Below are 8,175 nucleotides of genomic sequence, written 5' to 3' on the forward strand. Positions count from 1 at the left end.
CAACACCAATTTTAGCAAACGATAAAGAATGCGAGAAACTCTGCACTACGTACAACTTCAGCATTCTCCATGGCTGAAAAACACCACCTCAAACAATGACGACCAAAAAACTGTGACGGCAATGCAGGCCTTTCGTGGTGAGATTGATAGTCCTATATCAGTAATTTAAAGCCTAGCTAACTAATCTATAAGTTCATAGTGGCACCCATCCATTGCCATTTGATTTTGAGTTGGCTACTCAAAATTTTGCAATAGAATCCATTTTCCTTTTATGCTGTTGGCTCAGATGCAACAGGCTTCCAAAGCTTGATCCACTCTTACATGGCATCTGCAGCGCATGCAAACACACCATCTGATGGCCCAAGTTGTTCCTTTACTATCTTCGCAATCTCAATGACCGCGATCTCTGCGGTGGATCGCACCTTGATAACCTAGTCAGTGCGGAAAAAGGGGACCACCTCCATTAGTTTCACCCCTTCCCATTCCTTTTTCAAACTGTCTATTGCGTTACCGTTCTCCTTCCTCCACACGTATGGCAATCCACTCTTTACCCCCAGCCCTAGGTGGTCGGACACAACCTTAGCACACATTCGGAGAAGACGTCTTCAACAATCTCCCACCTCGGCTTTCCTCCCCCCAACTAACCGGATCCGGGGAATAGTGCGAGTCCTATTATCTCTCGATTGAATACCACATTAGTTCCACTTAACGGCATCATTGTCCTTACAGTGCACCGTTAGGACTGCATCCACATACCGGGAATTCCTCATTTCTAAAGCCCGGTGCTTGAGTGGGTGCATCTCGGTCGACCAAATTGAGGCCTGACCACAAGATAGAGTACATGTCACCCCAATCGCTGAGGTGAATGGGTATCCCCGAACAAAGTCTGCACCTGCACAGTAAGGGTCATAGAGTGTATTGAAGAAGAATGACGTGGCAGGAGTCCTTAGGTTCCAGATGTGCTGGGCCACTACATCCACTATTTGGCCCTTATCATCTCCTGCGGGAACACAATCATCATCAACTGATACAATATACTTTTTGAAGGATACCAAATAACCGAAATACCGACACGAATAGCTTTTGCTTAAGGGTATGTTTGTTGCCTTTATAGTTTTCAGGATGAATTCTTTCCAAACCTAAACCAACATATTTAACAAACAATGTACAAAGATTAAGCAACTTAGAAACTGGCCAACTACAAAATTGCAATAACATGACTACATAAATCCATTCCTTAGCAATGTCAATAAGACTATAACGACACGACAAATAAAAAACTCAAGTGTAAGTGTACGACACCTATGGTTCTTTCTTGTGTAACGTTATCTACTTAGGAATTGAATCTAGGTTAGTTTCCATAAATCCGCGATCTCAAATGATTGGTCTCAACTATATAGTGAATTGAATGAACAATCACATGTACCTGCTTAACAGAGTCATATCATCCGAGCTTATGAATCTTAATACAAATACATCAAATTAAAATGCAAAGTGACACCTTGGAGCATGCTTACAATTTTTTTTTTTTTTTTGATGTGCAAAGAAAAAAAAGAAGAAGAAGAACCTTACGAGAAACAATCGGTGTTTGGGAAAACGTGGAGTTGTTCATAGATTGTTTGTCCATCAAGTTTGGTGGCCGATGGCAAAGAAAGGTTACAGTACGTCAACATTTTTCACATTGTTGCAGGAGACATGGAACAATAGGATGAATTGCAAAGAAACCTTAACACCTCCGATCCCTACTACATGAGAAGCAATAAAACAATATTAAAACTCATTCAATTATGAGATATGAAATCTACATGAAAGCAAATACTAATTGAAAAGAAAAATACCAACATTTGTAAGATGGTTCCAATTATGTTGCCACTACTTGATCTGTTATGTAGAAAGTTTAGTCAAACCTTCAAAGTTCACCGGTTATTTGTGCATGGGCTAACATGGGACATATGTTATTAGGTAACTTGTAGTCTAAACATGGTGTTTCTTGATAAGCACCCAAAAGTGTATTATGAAACCCCATTGAGACATATAAATTTGGTTAATTATGTGTTTAATAATCATGAAATAAATATGTTTTCATACTTTTGCAGGTATTTGCAGTAAACATGGAAATATTGGTTAAACCTGAAATAAAGCACGAGAAACGGCGTATATACGAATTCTCCCAAATCCACACAGAAGCATCAAACTTCCAAAGCTCCTACCTCTCGAACCAGGACTCCGAATGCGACCACGAGAGATGCTCGGGATAATCGGGCGATGAACTCTACGATAGGCGGGGAAATTGTAACAACTTGCCCAAAATACCGGACCGCCATCGGATGGGTATTATGGACCCACTATCTTGGGGCCACAAGATTGGATGAGTAATCAATCATGGAGCATGTCAAGACAAAGATAACAAATTATTGGTGCAAAGTTGACACCTTGCATGTAATAAATTAGATTAGGTGTTAATAGTGAAAAAAAAAAAGGCAAAGTGTCACTTTGTTTTAATGTGGTGGATAAAAATTCATTAATGTGGTTTGATAATTCACGTGGGAGGAAATGAGATTTCTCTCAAATGGAGAAGAAATTAGACAAGGGTGGGGGACACTCCATTTACTCCCTTGACTTATTTTCCTCACATGACATTATTTTAGTTCCTTAGTGAAAGAAATGTAAAGTTAGTTTTAGTTTTTATTAAAAAGCTTGTAATAGTTTTAATGGAGGAACACTTGTTTCTTCTAGAAAATAAATAGAAGTGAGTTTGATTGTTCATCTTTCTCCTCTCTCTCTCTCTCTCTCTCTCTCTCTCTCTCTCTCTCTCTCTCTCTCTCTCTCTCTTTTTTTTTGTTTTTCTTAGTTTATAAATCCTTGTCTCAAGGATCATGAGCTAACTTCCCTTTTGGAGAGTTAATCCAACTCATGTGAGGGTAAACCAATTGTTGTTGGTTTGGTAGGTTTAGGAAGAACAACTAACTCTACATCCTATCCCAAAATGGTAGTTGGTGTAGAGTTTAGTTAGGAATCAAGCAATGAGCTTAGAGATAAGTCATTGTTTGGTTTCACTTGCTAGCATGTATGAGCTTTTTAATGAGCCATGCATGCTAGGGATCAAATCTATTTTTCCGTTAGAGACTTGTCTATGAGTCTAGGAAGAATCAAAACCTTTTTCAAATTAACACTAATGATAGTTTCACATGAGGAGGATTAACTCTCCACCTTCTCTTTCAAATCTCTATTTCGGTATTAAGTGAATGTTTTCAACGTTAATATTTTCTTAATGTTTATGTAGGAAGGAAAAATCTAGCATTTATATTATGACCTTACTCCTTAGTTTCCCTTAATTGTAAATTCCAATTTGTAGTTGTTCTAAGCTTTAGTTTAGTTGAATCTTTATTCCAACTCTACGAAACGAAGATCGTGAGTAAGGAACCTTGAGTGCTTTTGCATCAATTCTTAGAGATCAAAACTCTAAGTAGTAGTAAAGAGCATATATCAAATGGCATTTGCTGTTCTAAAAACCATAGAACTTGTGCTAAAGATCGGAAGTTGCATCAAGGGGAACCCCATTCTCTTCATTCCTTTCCGTTAATCGTTCGTTCGTTTTTTAGTTCAAATTTGAATTTTAACATTGCAATAGACCTGTTCGATAAAAAAAATTAGTTCCACTTGCGGTACCCAAAGTTAGGACTGGGAAACAACTCTTGAGGAGATTATAAGACTTCCATAAAAATTGAGCTCATTGTAGATTACTTGACACGCGTCTTGCTGAGTGTGTAGTCGCTACAGTGTGAACCCAACCAGCGTCATGAAAGTGCTTTTTTCTTAATTGCTGCTCCTGTTCAACCACCAACATCTCCAGATCTACCTTGATCCATTTCCAAGCCTAAATATCTGGCCCTGTACCTGAAAAATTCGATAATCTTTTGGGATTAATCGCGTCGACGAATTGAAACGTTTGTTTCAAGGGCTAAAAACGGGAAGCTTCTGAGTTCCAATTTTGATATTATTGTAATTTTTTTTTTATGTTTTTTCTGCATGTATGCCATGTATATAGTATTAGGAAAAATTTATGGATTATTATTTACGTTTTAGCCTAGAATTATGCATGAATCAAGTTGGTATACCGGTAAATATTTATATACGATTACACGGACATGAATTGCATATGAATGTATATTTACATATTAATGGTACTGTATTGCATGAGTATATGTCTTTCTACGTATAAATGTTTCTTGTTACATGTTTGATATTTCTCTCATTATCATTACCGCGTCTTGTCTAATAAGTCGATTTTGTCAAGAAAGAGGAGAACATTCCAACGAGGGTTAAAATCTGAGTTGGGTAAGTTGTTTCTAAACCCTACGGGGTAAAGCTGCTCTCTATATGACATTCGCAATCTCAATGAGTATTGTCGAAATCGAATTATTATGCAATACAAGAGTCGTATTTTAGTTTATGTATAATACGTTGCATGTTTAGTTTTGTCGTATTTCTCTGGCATTGTATACTATCTACGATGCTAATGTATTTAGATACGTTATGAGTGATTCAAATTTGCTCTTCTTTGTTGATATACGTTTACGTAATATCGATTTACAAATTAAGCACATATCATTATTCTTGATGTATATTTGCCCTGCATGCGGAAAAATTTTATCGATGACACAAGCTTGCCTATTCGTATAGCTATACGTATGAGTAGAGTATCTTCACATGCTACTGCACCTAGTATTGTATGAGTAGATGGTATTTGTATGCTTGTATTTTAACCCTTGCATAAATCTTAAAAAAAAAAAAAAAAAAAAAAAAAAAAAAAAAAAAAAAAAATTAAATTAAATTTAAATTAATACCACCTTTGCATAAATTTTAATTCCATAAATCTTAAATCATATTCCAATGGTGTCTAGGAAACTTGAAAGATTGAGGTTACTTAATTAGAACCGTGCTTGCGAAATCCTCCCTCATATATCTCTCTTGTGACTGTTGGTTTTTATGCACACGCGTATTCCTAGCTTTCCTGCTTTCGTTAGCAGCAGCTTAGGCATATGTTGTTCAACCCTAATGTTTAAGATAATAATAAAATTTGAGTCCTCATAATTCCTTACGTAAGTAAGATCTAATTTTATGCTTGCATGAGATTAAGGTCCGGTTCCACTAAAGAAATTGAACATACCTATCGTCGAAAAAATAATGATAAGCAATTGCGTAAGTTCTCACATAAAAATTGTTCTTCTTCTGCTAATTACCTTCATCACAATCCCGTAAGCCATCAACTTCGTCATTATGGCCGACGATCCTCCACAATGAGAGAAGCCCCTCTCCGGACTTCTATTTGCATTCTGGGAAGGACCATCTTCCCGCATCAAACTTGAAGACATTGTCGGTGATTTTCATTATCCCACCAAACGTTTTCAGTTTGTTACCAATATATCATGGTTTGGAGCACGAAAAACCATACAATCATCTTCGTGAAGCTTCAACAAGTGGCAACAACATTTCATCATCCAACATCTCTAAGGAACAACTCTTTGCTTCCATTTGTTTCCATTCACTTTAGCGGAAAAAGCGTCAATCGGCTAGCGGGACAACAATCACAATCCATAGACACATGGAATAAACTAGTTCAGGCTTTCATGCTTCAGGTTTACACTTTCGAAAAAAAACAAGCCAAAATGCTTGAGAAAATTCAATTCTTTTCGTCAAAATCCTCATGAATCCTTTACGAAGCATGGAGTCGTTTTTCTTGATCTTACGTTAGAATGTCCTCATCACCAACCGGAAAAAGCTGTCCTTGTTCGTTCATTCTTTAATGGTCTTTCGATCATCAAAAAGAAACTCTTGATATAATGAGCGGCGGTTGCTTCATGGACAAAGGAGCTCTTGAAAGCTATATACTTTTCTTGAAAAACAAGCGAAAAAGGGTACACCTTTGGGTAACACTTGAGTCGTCTAGGTCATCAAAGGACAATGTTACAAAGGCCACATCTATTTTTGAGGTAAAACCCCAATCCGAAATAAAAATTTGATAGAATCCCTAACTAAAAAGTAGATTCCCTTGCGGTTCAAGTAAACGATCAACTACCAAAACCGGGTCATGAGCGTTGACACGCCCTTGTGTCCTTTGTCTTAGTCCCGACCATCCCGATGCATATTGTCCCTTGTTATATGCTTCCCTACTCAACAATCGGAGGAGGCATGTGCATTCAACATTCCCAATGCACCGTGGAGACAACATCCGAATTTAAACGGCCAAAATAACCAACAAATGGGGGCTCCTCGGGGTTTAAGCTAATCCACTGTTAAGCCCTACCAACAATTTTATTCCATACCGCCAAGGAAATAATCAACAATACCAACAAGGTCAATTTCCAAATAATTCCAATGCTAATTATCAAACCAACCGCAGCCTTGTTCCAGCTAATCCAGATCCCAACTATAATCAACAACTTCTAAGCAATAATCGAGAACTACTACCTGTTGCACAACCTGCGCCAACCATTACGGATAGGACAAATGAGACTTTCTTGGCTTACATGAACCAACGATCTCAACTTTTAACGTCTATCCAACAATCACTTCGACAATTGGCGCAAGAAAAAAAGAGTCGAGAAAGGCGTGTTTCTGCACAAGCGGTTCAAACCCTAAACCAAACAAACCACGACCTTTGAACTGACCCGATGCCCTGGTACAAGCACCCCCAACCAAGGTGAGGTGCATGCAATCACTACTCTACGATCTGGGAAAAGCGTAGACAATCGGATCGTTATGCGGATGATCAACCAAAAGAAAAAGGGGTTCCAAGGAATCTATTTCTAATAATGAACCTCTGGAAGATTCCCCGAGATTCCCCGAGTCAACACCTCCGAATGTAGGAAACAAGCAAGTAGACCCTTTTGCCAAATTCAGCCCTAAGGCACCATTTCTGCGGCGGCAAAGAATAAACGATGAGAATTTTCTTTGAAATTTGAGAGACTTTTCAAAATTTAACAATCAACTTACCTTTTCTCGATGCCTTAAAATTATTACCAAAACATGCAAAATTTCTGAAAGATATGTGCACCACAAAAAGGAGGACTAATGTTTCTCAACAAGCGTTCCTCACTGAACAATTTTCCTCCATCACCGAACACAATGATATAATAAAATACAAGAACCCTGGTAGACCAACGGTTCCATGCACCTTAGGTGACAAATACACGGCTACTGCACTACTAGACCTAGGAGCTAGTGTGAACTTACTTCCATATTATTTATTTAAACAACTAGGTCTTCATGAGCTCAAACCTACCACCATGACTCTACAATTAGCCGATCGTTCCATAAAGTATCCAAAAGGAATTGTGGAAAACGTCCTTGTAAAAGTCCAAGATTTCTTCTATCCTGTAGACTTTGTTATTTTGGATACAGAAGTTGCATGTGATTCCATTCCGATCATCTTAGGACGTCCGTTCCTCGCCACTGCTAATGCTCTTATTAACTGTCGAGATGGTTCCATGACCATGTCGCCGGAAATCTTTTCGGTCGAGGTGAATGTGTTCAAGTTGATGAAACAACTTCGAGCGACATTGATGGTGAGGCCAACAGGATTGACAGCATTCCGCAAGAGTATTTCACAAACTCTTTTCCTGAAGATGAAGTGTACCAATTTCTTTCCTTTAGCGAATCTGAATTTGAGGACGATGATTACACACAAGAAGTAAATGAGTTATTAGAGTCGGTTACCATTATTTGACCCTACAAATGGTGATGTCAAGTAACTTGGATGATCATCAATCTGTTTACTACATGGATGATGACCTTCCTCAAGAATCTTTAATACCCACTCCGCCCTAACCGAATTAAAACCACTTCGCCGAATTAAAATCGTCTGACTTGATCTTTGATGGTCGTCACCCGGTTATTATTTCTTCACAATTAACTGGCGATCGGGGAAGCTCGTTTAATTAATGTCATTCAACAACATCATTTACGCTATTGGATGGTCCCTCGATGACATTAAAGGCATTGAACCTAATGTGTGCACCCCATCGCGTACACGGAAGAAAATGCTAAGGCGTCAGCGTGAACCACAGGCGTTGCCTAAACCCTACCATGAAAGATGTGGTCGGGGAGGAAGTGTTAAAATTACTAGATCGCGGGTATTATTTACCCTATCTCGATAGTGTTTGGGTGAGTCCC

General features: G+C 38.4%; 1 pseudogene; it reads right to left on the reverse strand.

The window, feature by feature from the left end:
• Positions 1-269: 269 nt before the first annotated feature.
• On the reverse strand, positions 270-5,375 carry LOC147514913 (putative UDP-arabinopyranose mutase 5 pseudogene; annotated as a pseudogene).
• Positions 5,376-8,175: the final 2,800 nt, after the last annotated feature.

Source organism: Coptis chinensis, chromosome 2 (genome assembly GCF_015680905.1).
Source record: "Coptis chinensis isolate HL-2020 chromosome 2, ASM1568090v1, whole genome shotgun sequence".
Lineage (NCBI taxonomy): Eukaryota > Viridiplantae > Streptophyta > Magnoliopsida > Ranunculales > Ranunculaceae > Coptis > Coptis chinensis.